Below are 16,090 nucleotides of genomic sequence, written 5' to 3' on the forward strand. Positions count from 1 at the left end.
CAATATATATACCAAAAATATACGAAAAATAAACATATATTTGGAAGAATTAGTATAATCTATAAATTTCCCAAATTTCATTTGTCTTATTCAAAGTTCGAGTACCCTTTTCTCATCTCATTCACTTCTCTTTGTATATCCCTCTCACTCTCACCTAGTGATGCACACGGGACGGGGAATTGGCGGAGAGTGCTCCCCCGTCCCCATCCCCATTTATATTTCTAATCTCCGTCCCCGCCCCATCCCTGCTTATTCCCCGTCGAGGACGGGGTGGGGAATCCGCTATTGGGGCAGAGAATCCCCACGAGGAACCTATTTATTTAAAAAATAAATTTTAAATTAAAATTTTAAAATAAAAATAGTAAATTATATATAAATAAAAATATTGCACAATATTTATTATTTAAAATATTAAACACCATCCTAAATAAAATTTAAAATATTAAAAAAATTACTACTATACTACAAAAACACATAAAGAAATATATAAAAATTTAAACGGAGCCCGGAGGCAAGAAGTGCTATTCCCGTCCCCGCCCCCGCCCCATTAAAAAAAAAGTGCATCCCTCTCTCTCACCACTGCCTACGGCCCTTCTTTCAGTCTCAGTGCCTCACAAGACAACATCAACTTCAATTCACACAATCTCCCATTCGCTTAAACCTGAAGTTCGCAACAACTTCAATATTTATGTTTTAATAATGTTGTTGACCCCGACGAAAAAAAAAATCTCTATTTCTCAATCGTCCCTTCCATTACTAGCCTCTTCATTCACTTAAATCGAGCATATATGGTAGCCACTAAATTTTGAGAATGGGGTCCTCGAACCCTTGAACAACTCTGTTTCATTGCTCGGATGCTTGGGCAAGAGGGATGACATGAAGTTGATGGTCAACGACAAGTGGGAGCATGCTGTGACTAGAATTTGTAGGGGTGTTTGCTTGTATACCATCAAAATGAAGAAAAAAAATAAAAACTTTGATTGTAAAAATGAAATAAATTATGTGTGATCATATAAAGATTTTTTTTTTCACTAAATCTACTATTTTATGTAAATTTTCCTTTATACAATTCTAACTACTAAGAAATTAATTAAGAAAGTAACTCAAAAATTTAAATTAACTAACATATCAAGTTTTTTTTAAAAATGAATAATACTCATATAATATAATTTTTCTTTTCCAAATATTTTGTCATTTAAACTATGTTATTATATGGTATCAGATGCTTTTCTTTAGTAGGTAATTAACAAAATATATCCTTTCATTTAAAAAAAAAAGTAAGAAAAAAAAAAAAAAAAAAAGGGAAGTTAGCTCGTACATTTGGTTTTGGCCTAACAACCTCAACGTGGGCCTCCCTTCAACAACATCTCCAAGCAAGTCAGTAGTGCCCAAAGCTATGGAGGCCTTCTAATTCAGCCTACCAAAGTATTTGAGGAGATCAGATTAGACTATATTCACTTTTAGAAAGAAAAAAAAAATTCTTTCACTTTTTACCTATGTTTTAAAACTTTTATTTTTACTCACTTTTTTTTTTATAAACTACCAGTTATATAATTTCTCATTTCACTCACATCATTGTCCACCGATTGAAAAAGATGCAGAAAAAAATTATATGATAATTAATATAAATGAGAGTAGTTAATTAAAACACTCTTTATCCTCTATTCCATTATTTAAAATACTTTTCAAAAACACACATTTTTCTATTTTACCTTTAAATTTTACATTATAACATACATCAGTTTCTCTATATATTTATCTACAATATTTAAATATTATATCTTTAAACATATTTTATTAATTAAAGTAAAATAAAATAATTAAAAATAATAATAAATATATATACTAAATGGGAGTGAGAAAGCTTGTAAAGAAAAATAATAATATTAAAATATTATATAAATGATACATAAATGTTATGTAAATGTATATATGAATTAATTGGAGTTTGTGCATAGCTATTATAAATATATGTATAAATGAGTTGATGGAAGATATTTTTGTAAGTTTTAGTTAAATATTATAGAGAAAGTGTATTACAAAATTGTGACGCCACACGTCACTATGACTACTTTCTGGAATAACGACTGACCCTACAAACCAACACGAGTCTTTCCAGCGTGCTTTGTCCTCACTCGCACGCTTCCTGGGAAAACTTCCCAGGAGGTCACCCATCTTGAGATTACTCCAGCACACTTAACTTTGGAGTTCTCAAGTAGGGGTGTTCATATAAACTGCAAACCGTGGTTTGGAACCAAACCGCACTACACCAAACCGCCAAAAACCATAACCTGTGAAACCGTTTTTGATGGTTCGGTTTTAACCGGACCGCTCAACTTTAATGGTTTGGTCACGGTTTCTAATTTTTTAAAACCAATTAAACCGGATCGGACCGTGATTTTTTCTAAAAAAAATAGTTTTTAGAAATGATGGTTCAAAGATTTGAACCCCTACACTTAAGTTAATATAAAATCTACCAACCATCCAAGCCAACACAATTTAATTGTTTAGGATATTTTTTTAGTAGTATTTAATACATGCACACGTTTCCAAAACTAAAAAAAGATAAATGTAAAGTCCCACATTGTTTAGAAAATAAACATTTCTTTTTCCCACTTCTATAAAATGATTTAAAATATTTACACTTACAACAACAAAGAAAATAAGCTTCTTGTAGACTTTTATGGTCTTAAAAGTAAAGCTAAAATTATTATTATTTAAATACAATTATTTAGTTAATTATTTTATAATAAAAAAAGTTTAAAATTTTAATAATTTAGTTATATGGTTAAAACCAAACCAAACCGCACCAAACCGTTTATTTATGGTTTGGTTTTTAATTTTAATGGTTTGGTTTGGTTTTTCATTTTGAAAAAACCGCATGAGCGGTTTGGTTTCAAAATTCTTCTAAACCGCACCAAACCAAACCGTGTACACCCCTATTCTCAAGTGATGGGCTACCGAAAAGAAGATGCATCTTGTTGATATAGGTAGTACTCATCAATCTATTTAAGACATCTTCAACTGTGTAGTCTCATATCTATACAATCTTAGAATGATCACACTTGACCTTTCCCAAGCGGTGTGGGATTGCATAGCTTTACCCGGTCTTTCCCCTTACGAATCACGGGATTCTGACTGTCACAAAAATACACCACTAAAACATTTTTTTTTTATAATTTACCTCAAACTTTTATATTATACCATTCATCAGTTTCTCTATTTTTTCTCTACATCGTTTAAATATTATATTTTTTAAAAATATTTTATTCATTTTAAAAAATAAAATAATTAAATATAATAGTATCACACTTATATATATACAAAAAATTATAAAAAAATAATAAAATATTTATAGCTTGATAAATAGTGTTTCACTATATATAGAGAAATACAATTTATTTAGGTAAAAAAAAATATAACTTTACATCACCTATTGAAAAACTATTTAGCAATTTTTTCTCTATATTATAAAAATTTAGACATTTTACTTATTTAATTGACAGTGCTCTTAGTATATATTTAACATCACTCCTTATGTAGTTATTTTTTAGTTTTTGAAAAGCAATTGGGATTCACTAACAATCAATTGGCATTGGCCAAAATCTGAGACAAGATACATCAAAGTTTGTCAAGTCACCAAATATAATGATCATTCTTTGACGGTGCAAGTTTCGCAAAAAGTGAGCAATCCCATTAGCGAGTTTGGACACGTACGGTTGAAAACTAACATTGAAAAATTCACTACAAAAATAATAATATATATTTAATAACAACACATACCGAAGAATTATTTGTGAATTATTGATAACCACCAAGCTGATTCTACGTAAAGTGAAATTTGACTATTCATGTATTAAATAGGGTATCATAACAAAAATATCATATTTACTGTTTACATATCTATTTCATCCTAGTATTTTCCTTAGTTCTAAAAATATCTTTGTCATTTGTTTTCCACTTTCTTTTTCTACTCTCCCAGACTCTCTCTATTCTCTCCCTCACTCTTTAGGTCCCGAAACCAAAACCCACAAAATCCCCTGGTCTTCTTTCGCATTCATTGTCGAATCTGTGGGCATTGTCTTCCACGACCACGACCGCACATCAGTGGCAAGAAATCTTGACCGGAGTAGGTGGGTAGGCAAGAAAACCTAAGAGATCGACGAAACAACCCAAAAATAGAAAAATGTGAGGGATTTACTTGTTTATTCAACAATAAATTGTTTGGGGCTGGTTTATTTGTTAATTTTTTGTTCACATGATAGATCAGGGTTGGGAAATGAAGAAATCTGAGTTTTTTTTTCGAGATTTTTATTCACCTCGATAGTAATCAATAGACCTCGATATTATATGTTAGGTTATGAGTTTGATTGTACCTCAATAGGCTTCGATAGGCCTTGACAGAACTCGATAAAATTAGGCATACTCTTATTTTTTGCATCTGCCTCGATATGACTTGATAGAGTTAGATATATTATGATTTTGTATTGCTTTGATAGACCTCGATAAGCCTCGATAGAATTAGGTGTTTTATGATTTTGCATGGGCTATTGAGGTCTATCAAGACCTATCGAGGCAATGCAAAATCAGAATATATACAACTCTATCAAGGCCTATTGAGGTCCATCGAGGTCTATCGAGGTAATACAAAATCAGAATATATCTAACTCTATCGAGGCAAATGTAAAAAATCAGAGTATGCCTAATTCCATCGAGGTCTGTCGAGGCATATCAAGGCATAATCAAATCCAAAACCTAACATATACTATCAAGGTCTATCGATTATGTTGACCCTAATTTTGGACAACTGACACGGAGTCAAAATATGCTTGACGTAGATGAATGCGTTGAAAAGAACGTAATAACGAAAAGAATAAGAACACGATATTTTATAGTGGTTTGGCCCCAGGATATGGTAATAACCTACGTCCACTTAGATTGTTATTGATGTGAGATTCAAAGGAGTGATCAAAGAACTAGGGTTCAATGAGTTTCACTAAATTTTTCAGAACAATACAATATGAGCGATATGATAACTCTAATCTCCAACGATTTAGAAGTCAGAAAAAGAAAAAGGATCGGATCCCCTTCTCTGAGCCATCTTCTTCTATTTATAAGCTCAGGGAAGATTTACATTGATTTGTTACAGATATTATTTCCTGAATAATCAGATACACAGGAAATCATGGGAGAGAATTTCAGATTCCATCATAACTGCCTAAGATTTCCTCCGCGTACTATGTGCATACGACCAGACTGGTCGTATGAAGAGACCGATCGCATAATGCCGAATATCTTTCTGGTCGATAGTTGAGCACATGTTTTGCCAGGTTTCAGCCACGTGCAATTAATTCCTGCCATGTCATTCACTTCTGATTTTTGGGATAACATTTGCCCCCCAAGTTTGTTTAGTGCGACCAGTAATAAAGAAACTTAAGGGAACAACCGTTCGTCTTCCCACATCTGTCAGAGTCCCCGTGCATTTTCAAAAATCGTGTCATAATTACGTCTAATCAAGCCTTTTTGGTTTCCAAAAAGGCAATCTGACGGCTTGTCCACTTCCCCATGTTTCGAAAGTGGGAAGTGATGATTACCGACTTTAGGCTGTCCCTTCGATCTCTATAAGTAGGCCTTTCTTCTCTTTCAAGAAACTTTTACCCATCAACTTTGCTAAAATCTTCAAGAACTCGCACCAGTGTTCAGAGCTTCAAAAACCAGTCCGACGCTGTGCCGCAGGTCTTCCGCCTCAAGTTTTCATTTTCTTTCGAATCTCCTCCTCCTCTCAGGTAAGGATTCCATCCTTTAAGTTCTGTATTACGCCATGCATGCTATTTTTGTGCTCTGATATGTCTGCGTTCTTGAATAGGGTTTTTAGGGTTTTTGGTATAAACCGCCTAATATTCTGTAGAAGTGCGTCTTTATACCTTGTATGGGTTAGATCAGTACTTTGATAGATAGAGTTTCTGATTTGGGACGTTAGGTTGTCGAAAGATTCAACCTTTAAGCTATAAGAAAAAACTGAAATTTTTTCCCACCTTTTAGGAGTTGAAAAAAGTTCTTTTCAGAAAACGTTCTTCTTTCCCTTTTCTTTTATTTATCCACGTTGAAGTTAGCGTAGGATTAGGATGTTGCTGGCTATTTAGGCACGAGCAACGTTATCCCAGTTTCCCCACACTACTTCGCGGATTGTGTCTTATCTCCTCCATTGTCTATTTGCAGTTCATATGCAAGACCTTTGGGGGGAAGAAAGACCTGTCGAAGATGAACTCTTAGCCCAACTGCTCAAAGGTGAAGAGAATCCATCCACGTTGATTCCAGAAATTCCATTTTCATGTTCTAACCCAAATCCTCCACCAGCTCCTACCCAGAAAATGGCCAGAACAAAAACCAAGGCCATAAATCTCCAAATCAGCCTCCTGCTGATGCCCCCTCGACCAGTGGTCGAGGAGAATTCCCTCCTGAGACCGAAGTTCAGGCACGTGCCCGTCCTCGTCATGCCAACCAGCCGGCTGTCGAGTGGCACGTGGTATCTCCGAGCACGGTGACCATTCGCATGGTCTCCAACTATTTAAATAAGTACAATTTGACGGGGATAACACTAGTCAGACCTTCTATCGACCAGCGAGCCAACCTGTCAGGGGGGGCTTATAGCGCCTGGTCGAGATATCACATTGAGGCGGGTGCCACCTTGCCTCTGCATTCATTTTTCCAAGGGGTGGTTAATTACTTCGGGGTGGCCCATTTTCAAATTACTCCGAACGGATATAGGATGCTGACTACGCTCTATATCCTTTACAAACTCAAGAAATGGCCAACCCCCTCCCCTCATGAGGTCAATTATCTATTTGACCTCAAGTCCAACCCCAACCAAGACGGTACGGGGTTCTTCCATTTTTGCCATCAGGAGACCGGACGTACCTTCCTGTCCGAGACCACCCATATCTCCAATGTGGGGAAGTATCATCTGCAGTACTTTCTCACACCTGACATTGCTGCGGACAACCTGGCATTCACCCGAGGAGGTAAGGGGAATAACGAGCCTTAAACCAGTAGTCCTTGCCCTTTAAATCTTCCTTGTCATAATACTCTACTGTTCCACTGTACTCCAGGTCCATGGTTGCGCCCGACCCCCACTCCAGGAATGGATTCGAGGGCAGCACTCTTAGCCAGCATGTCCAATGCTGCTAAGAGTGTGAAAAACTTGATTACTGAGGCTAACCTTAGGTTGGCTGGCCTTAAGGGCTCCCCTCCTGCAACCAGGGAACCTGCGGCGGGTGGTGTCCATGCTGGTGTGGGATGTGAGCAGGGTCCCGAGCAGCAACCTCAATCACCTCCTCCTAGGAGGAGGCCAACTGGGGTTATAATCAGGGAACCTACTGCTCCCCACCGAGCAGCAGAACCGTCGGTCCCCAAGGGCAAGGGGAAACAAAAGGCTGCTGAGCCTGCCGAACAGTCTGACGACTCGTCGGATGTATACGGTACACCATTCTTGTTTTTAAATAACTTGCCAATTCCCATATGCCTATTTGATGGGGACGCCAACATTAGGAACGCTCCTTCTTTAAATTCAGATTTCTTCCAGGAACTAGGTAGTTCAGTAAATAACGTTACGACCGGTAGGTGTAGCTCGGGTACCTTACTTTTGCAATTCTTATATTCTAACCTCTGTTTCTCTGCAACCTTTTAATCTCATCGTTTGAAATGTCATTCTTTGTGTAGGCATGGACTCCGGGGACTTCTTTGCACACTACCAAGCTGCCGCTGAAGCTTCTGTCCCGAAGAAGGACAGCAAAAGAGCTCGTGGGGAAAGTAGCAAGACCCCTTCGAAGAAGGCCCGAACAAAAGATGCTCCCACCGACGCCCCATCCAAAGAGGACTTAACACATTCGCCTATCTCCGAGCAACAAACTCCCACGCCCACCGATCCTCGGTCTTCCTCAAAGGCCGTAGACAAAGAGACCACGGACCACTTGTCCGAAGGCTCCCTGCCCAGCCACATAGTTGGCATGGCCAGGGAGAGATTATATCGGCTCTCCAAGCATAAGCACTCCCAGGTCGCCATCAATGACACTACCGCAATGGATATCAATGAAATCATTAACAGAGGGTTGAACGAGATAGCCAGTGTAAGTCGTCTTTTGCTGCTTTGTCATTTATGCTAAACTTCCTTTCTTAACTCATTTTTTCTTCAGGGGTTTTTGTCCTTGACTGCTAGCTGGCGCGCGAGCTGGGGCAATGGTCTCTCTCGAGAGGAACTTTGACTCCAGGCTTGCCCAGGCTATGCAAGCGCTTGAGGATGAGAAGACCAAGCTGCTCGAGGAGAACAAGGAGCTGGCTAAGTTGAACGAGCAGCTATGCGAGGACCAATCCACTCTTACCCGAGAGCTTCAGGAGAGTGAAGCGGCCCGGAATAAAGCCATCGATGAGTGGCACAAATGGAAGGAGAACTGCAAACTCAACACCTAAGAGTGTAAGCAGCTCACGCTCGATCTGACCGCCAGCAGGGATGAGGTAAAGAAGCTTGAGGAACGGGTGCGCGAGCTCGAGGAGGACAGAGTTAAAAATCTGAAGAAGTATAAGGAAGCCACCTTCCTCTGCTTCTATGACTTCTGGAAGCACAATCGGGAGGCAGACATTAGCTATCTCTCCGAGCATTTTCAAAAGACGCTGATGGCACAGTGCGCTGCTCGGCTGGATGCAGAAGAGAAAGCCAAGGCCCAAACTCCTGCTGCTGCTACTGTGGCTAAACCTCCGGCTGATCAAAACGCTCCTAATCCAGAAGACCCTCCTGCCCCCCAGCAAAATTAATATTTATTTTTTCAGCTTTATGGCCCACGGGTCTTTTTGTAAAGACAGTCTTTTTTCTTTTATTGCTGCAAGGGCAACTCTTTTGCTTATACTTGAACAATTACATCTGAGCAATATTGCTCGCGGTGTAAAGGTTTTTCCTTTTAATTTCATATTTACATCCGAGCACTAATGCTCGCGGTGTAAACGTTTGCCTCTGATATTATAATCTTTCTATTATAATACCTGTTCGCATGACCGAACTTAGCATAGTACTTTAGTTTGATTTAACAAAATCATAAATTTTGAAAAATACTTTAAGTACTGTAGCATGCTTTCACTCATTTTGATCATGTGTTTACGTACCTCATGGTAGTACGCTTTGCTATCGATGTACCTTATATGCCCCCCAAGTGATCGAGGAGCTTTAGGTCCTTGGTCACTTGCCTTGACCACGACCTGAGCGAATATTACTGCTCGGTGCAAAATATAACATTTGTAATACAGCAAAACAACACACGTAATGATCAAATACTTGTAAAAATAAATTTACAAAAGTTGGCAAGAATGATTGGCTGCGCACAGTCCCTTATAATCTCGTATTAAAAATGGACTAATCGTGTCTTTACGAGTGATCTTAAAAAAGATCTTACATTTATAAGTGATTAGCCATACAAGGTGGCTAACCCTTTTTGCTAAACTTGTAAAAAGTAAAATTTAATACAAGCCAGTCCTTTAAAAAGGACTGTTCATTGATAATTCACAGGTGTTCTCCATTCCAATAGCGTGGAACGAGATCTCCGTTTTGGCGTGCAAGTTTATATGTGCCCGGGTGAAGGACTTCTTCAATCTGGTATGGTCCTTCCCAGTTAGGCCCGAGTACTCCAGTAGTGGGGTCGCGGGTATTCAAGAAAACTCGTCGTAGCACCAAGTCACCGACGTTGAATTTTCTTTATTTTACCTTTGAGTTAAAGTACTGGGCGACCTTTTTCTGGTATGCTACAACTCGGAGTTGAGCTTTTTCTCGTATTTCATCAATTGAGTCTAGGGACTCCATCATCAATTGGCTGTTTTGATCCTGGTCGTATGTAATTCGTCGATGCGAGGGCGGATCTAATTCGACTAGCAACATGGCTTCATATCCGTATGCTAAAGAAAATGGAGTAGGACCTGTCGCTGTTCGGTGTGATGTTCTATACGACTAGAGGACTTCAAGCAGCTGCTCTGGCCATGCTCCTTTAGTGTCTTCAAGCCTCTTCTTCAGGGTGTCCTTAAGAGTTTTATTCATGGCCTCGACCTGCCCGTTTACTTAGGGATGCGCAACTGAAGAGAAGCTTTTAATAACTCCGTGCCTTTTGCAGAAGTCGGTGAATAAGTCACTGTCAAATTGGGTTCCGTTGTCTAAAATGATCTTTCGGGGCAAACCGTACCGGCAAACAATGTTCTTGATGACGAAGTCAAGAACTTTTTTGGTCGTTATGGTAGCGAGTGGTTCAGCTTCGGCCCATTTGGTGAAGTAGTCAACCGCCACAACTGTGTATTTAACTCCACCCTTTCCCATTGGCAGGGATCCAATCAAATCTATCCCCCATACTGCAAAAGGCCACGGACTTTGCATCTGTTTCAATTCGTTTGGAGCTGCTCGCGGAATTTTGGAGAACCTTTGACATTTATCGCATCTTCGTACAAACTCCATCGAATCCTCGTTCACAGTTGGCCAAAAGTAGCCTTGCCTTAGAATCTTTTTTGCTAAACTTTGCCCCCCAGCGTGATCTCCACAGAAGCCTTCATGCACCTCTTTCATTAGTTCCTTAGCTTTTTATGGTGTAACGCACCTGAGAAGTGGCATGGAATATCCCCTTCGGTACATAACACCATCGACCAGTATGTACCTAGCGGCTTGCCTTTGCAGCGTTCTGGCCTTGTTTCTATCTGTTGGTAGTATACCTTTTGTCAGATACTCCAAGTAAGGCGCCATCCATGTATCCTCCATTCGAATTTCCATACTGGCTTCAATTGCTCGTATGCTTGGCTCACTCAATCTTTCTACTAGCACAATGTTCAAAGTGTCAGCATCTTTCATGCTCGCGAGTTTGGCTAAGGCGTCTGCGTTTGAATTCTGATCCCGCAGTATTTGTTGGAGGGTATACTTCGCGAACTAGGCTAGCAGGTCTTTTGTTTTATTTAAGTAGGCCACCATTTTTAGGCCTCGCGCTTGATATTCCCCTAGAACTTGGTTCACTACCAGCTGTGAATCGCTGTAAATATCAAGCGTCTTTATTCCCATGTCTTTGGCCATTCTCAATCTAGCGAGGAGTGCTTCGTATTCGGCTTCATTATTTGACGCGGTGAAGTCGAACCTAATGGCGCAGTGAAATCGATGCTCTTCCGGCGTTATCAATATCACTCCCGCTCCTGCGCGGGATTCGTTGGACGACCCATCCGTGAATAACTTCCACGATGGAGTTTTTTCTTGAGGCTCAGGTGCACTAGGCTGTTCGCACTATTCGCTGTCTGGGAGTTCGGTGAACTCTGCAATAAGATCAGCCAAGACTTGTCCTATTACTGCTGTTCACGGTGAATATGTGATATCGAACTGCCCTAGTTCGACTGCCCATTTTAATAAGAGCCCAGCCGCCTCTGGTTTCTGGAGGACTTGCCGAAGGGACTGGTCGGTTAAAACTGTGATAGGATGGGCTTGGAAGTAAGGGCGCAGCTTCCTTGAGGCCAGGATTAAGCAATATGCTAGCCTTTCGATGGGCGGATACCTCAGTTCTGCACCGATCAGCCTCTTGCTTACATAGTAAACCGATTTTTGTACGCCTTCTTCCTCTCGTACTAGTACCACACTAACAGAAACTTCAGTGATCGCCAGGTAAATGAACAAAGTTTCTCCTTCGATTGGCTTTGATAAAATGGGAGGCTGTGCCATGTGTGCCTTCAAGGCCTGAAAAGCTCGCTCGCAGTCTCCTGTCCATTCAAACTTCTTATTGCCCCTAAGTAGATTGAAAAAAGGGACGCATTTGTCCGATGATTTCGAAACGAATCTACTTAGGGCTGCGATTCTCCCAGTTAAACTTTGTACATCTTTGATCCTTTCTGGCGATTTCATATCGATCAGGGCTTTTATCTTGTCGGGGTTAGCCTCGATTCCTCTTGAATTTACAATGAACCCCAAAAACTTCCCTGATCCAACTCCGAAGGAACATTTAAGAGGATTTAGTTTCATCTGGTACTTGTTCAATACTTCAAAACATTCTTGTAAATCCTTCACATGTCCTTCTGCCTTCTTAGACTTTACTAGCATGTCGTCCACGTATACCTCCATGTTTACTCCGATCAGCTCTTTAAACATGTGGTTGACTAGTCGCTGATAAGTCGCACCTGTGTTTTTCAGTCCGAAGGGCATTACTTTATAACAGTATAAGCTCGTATCGGTCCGAAAGCTGGTGTGATCCTTGTCAGGGGAATGCATGCTAATCTGATTGTAGCCCGAATATGCATCCATGAACGAGAGGATCTCGTGTCCTGCAGTAGCATCGACCAACTGGTCGATTCTTGGGAGTGGGAAGCAGTCTTTTGGGCAGGCCTTATTGAGGTCTGTAAAATCCACACAGGTTCGCCATTTGCTGTTAGGCTTGAGAACTAGCACTGGATTGGAGACCCACGATGGATAATACGCTACCCTGATGAACCCATTCTCCTTTAATCTTTCGACTTCTTCTTTTAAGGCTCTCGACTGATCTTTATCGAGCAGCCTTCTTTTTTGCTGCACAGGTGGAAAAGTCTTGTCTATATTCAGGACATGGCTGATGACTGCAGGGTCTATCCCAGCCATGTCTTTGTGCGACCAGGCAAAGACTTCCAAGTTCCTCTGCAAAAATTCCACCAGTGTATGCTTCGTGGTTGGTTCTAGGTTTTTCCCGACCTTCACGACTCTGGTCGGGTCTCTTTCGTCGAGTTTGACCTCTTCCAGGTCCTCGACGGGTCCAACGTTCTCTTCAAAATCCCCAAAGCGAGGATCTAGATCTCTATCCTCACTTTGGGCAACACCCTATTTGGTGACCTCATCACCGGATTGGGCTTGTGTATCAATTGCCATCTGCAACCTATTTGAGGTAGTGCTCTTCGATGTTCCCTTTTTCGCCTTCGCAACTGAGGCGTTATAGCACTCTCTGGCCTCCCTCTGGTTTCCCAACACGCGTTCTACCCCTGCGTCTGTCAGGAATTTCATGGCCAAGTGCCACATAGAGGTGAAGGCCCGTAGATCAACCAGTATAGGTCTCCCAATGACGGCATTGTCCGCCGAAGGACAATCAACTACTATAAAAGTAGCGAGTAATGTCCTGGTAGCGGGCGCTGTACCCGTCGTTACTGGTAGTCTTATTGACCCTGCGGGGGCAAGTCCCTCACTAGAAAAGTCGTATATTGTTTGGTTGCAGGGCTCTAGGTCCTTAACGGATAGTTTCATGCATTCCAGCGAAGATTTATACAGGATATTCACCGAACTTCCTGTATCGACCAGGACTCTCTTCACCATCATGTTGGCCATTTGGATATCCACGACCAGCGGATCGGAATGTGGGAACCGGACATGTTGGGCATCGCTATCAGAGAAGGTTATCTCACCCTCTTCTGACCGAGCCTTTTTTGGCGCACGGTCCTCCACAGTCATCATCTCGATGTCCTAGTCGTGGCGCAGAGTCCGAGCGTATCGTTCCCTGGCCTTTCAGCTATTTCCCGCGAGGTGCGGGCCTCCACAAATGGTTAACAGTGTGCCAGTCACAGGGGCAGGCTGCAAAGGTGGCGAGCGTTGGCGTGTGGGCGTTTGCTCGTTGCCACCTGGAGCTTCTCATTGGGAATTTCCCGAGGCCCGTACATATCTTCTCAAGTGTCCTTGTCTAATAAGGAACTCGATTTCATCCTTTAGCTGGTTGCATTCGTTGGTGTCATGTCCGTAGTCGTTATGATAACGACAGAACTTGGTAGTGTCTCTTTTTGAAATATCCTTTCGAATGGGGGCATGCTTCTTATAAGGCACACTGGAACTCGTGGCTTGATAAACCTCTCCCCTAGACTCAACAAGGGCAGTATAGTTAGTGAACCGAGGTTCATAACAATTACCCTTGGCTCGTTTATTGTCGGAGGTGGAAGGCTCATTGCGTGGTCGTTTTCCACCATTCTTGCCATTGCTGTTGCCGTTCCCGTTGCCTTTGCCGTTGTCGTTAGGTTTAGACCCATTGGTGGCTTTGGCTGGCTCGGCAGCCTTCTTATCCTTGCCTGGAGGCTTTCCATCGTCGGCAATGGCATCTTCGAGCTTGATGTAACAATCAGCCCGATCCAAGAACTCCTGGATAGTTCTAACCCCTTCCTTTCAGAGGCTTTTCCAGAGGGGGGGTGCGACGCTTAACCCCTGCGGTTATGGCCATCATTTTGCCTTCGTCCCCCACCGTTTTTGCTCTAGTGGCTGCTCACATAAAGCGCTGGATGTAATCCTTCAGCAATTCTCCATCCTACTGGCAAATTTCAACCAGCTGGTTTGCCTCGGTCGGATGCACACGACCTGTGTAGAACTGTCCGTAAAACTCCCTTACGAACATCTCCCAGGAAACTATGCTTGCAGGAGGGAACTTAAAAAACCACTCCTGCACGGCATCAGAAAGTGTTGCAGGGAAGATCCTGCACCGAGCATCTTTAGACACTTTCTGAATGTCCATTTGTATCTCAAACTTATTGACGTGAGATACCGGGTCACCGTACCCATCAAAGTTCGGAAGCGTAGGCATTTAAAACTTGCTAGGAGTCTCAGCCATAGCTATCCTCTGAACGAAAGGAGTGCCTTTTCTCCTATCGTGGTCGATGTAAGATGTTCTTCCCCCGACCAGCTGCTGCATCGCCTGGTTGAGGGCATCTATCTGGGCCTACACAGCGATAGAAATTGCTGTGGCCTCTGTTGCTGGGGGGATGTTCTCGCCATGTCGCTCATGGCGATCGTTGAGCACATTTCTCAAATCCTCGTCTCTTCTCCGCTGCTCGCTACCTCCGAGCCAGTTGAAGACGTCATTTTGCCTGGATTGCCCACCAGCGTCCCGTCTGCTGGGTTGGTCATCTTGAGGTGGTTGATTCCTGTTTCCACCTCTTCCGTCATTCCTCCGATCGACATTTCCCTTGCCGGAATCGGCCTCATCATAACCATTGCCATCTCTGAATCGTGATTGGCTATGACGGGATCGACTGTTCCCTCGATTTCCTTCCCGGGCTGAAACATCCCGAGCGTTAGAGGGTGGCCTGCGTTGGTCGTTAGGTCCCTATGCATAATCATGCCTTGGGGGACCTCGGACCGCAGAGCCTAACTCTGAGTTCCTCCTGTTACCAGGAGGATGTTGTCCTCTGTTCGGAAGGTTCGGCTCGTCACCCCTATGGCATCTAGTACTGCGAGGCTGATGCCCGGTCCTATTCAGCCTCTGATGCGGGGGATTTTCGCGACCACCTTGGGAAGGAGGCTGTGCCTCAGGGTCTCCTAGAGGGACATCGTCCTGAGGTACAGGTGGTTGCTTGGGACTTTGTGGGCTCGAGGGTTGGATAGGCGGACTAGGATTGGGACCCTTGTGGGGTGGGCCATTTACAGGTTGATCAGGCTGCGAGGCAGGTGCAGCCTGGTTCCTAGCCAATTGCAAGGCTGCCTCAAGGACTGCCATGGCTTCGCTTTGGCGACGGTCCATCTCCGCCTGCCTCTCGCTTAACTCCACGCGCTGCCGTTCAATCTCTTGCTGCTAGCGCGCCATGATTTCGGCACCACTTTCCTGACTGGCCCTCAGATTGGCCAGCTCTTCATGCAACGCCCCTAGAGTACTCTTCAGCGTCGCGTCATCCATTTCTTCCTCCTCAAAGTCCAAATGTGGCTCATCCTCAACCACGCTTATAGGAGGAGGTGGAGGCAGGTTTGATGGCGCAGCGGCGGCCGCCTGTCCAGTTTTCCTTGTAGTTTTCGCCATTGGTTTTCTCAACGGTGATATACCAAGCTCTCAATGAAAGCACCAGAATGTTGACCCTAATTTTGGGCAACTGACACACATTCAAAATACGCTTGACGTAGATGAATGCATTGAAAAGAACGTAATGACGAAAAAGAATAAGAACACGATATTTTATAGTGGTTCGGCCCCAGGATCTGGTAATAACCTACGTCCACTTAGATTGTTATTGATGTGAGATTCAAAGGAGTGATCAAAGAACTAGGGTTCAATGAGTTTCACTAACTTTTTCAGAACAATACAATATGAGTGATATGATAACTCTAATC

This window comes from Humulus lupulus, chromosome 2, assembly GCF_963169125.1.
Source record: "Humulus lupulus chromosome 2, drHumLupu1.1, whole genome shotgun sequence".
Taxonomy (NCBI): Eukaryota; Viridiplantae; Streptophyta; class Magnoliopsida; order Rosales; family Cannabaceae; genus Humulus; species Humulus lupulus.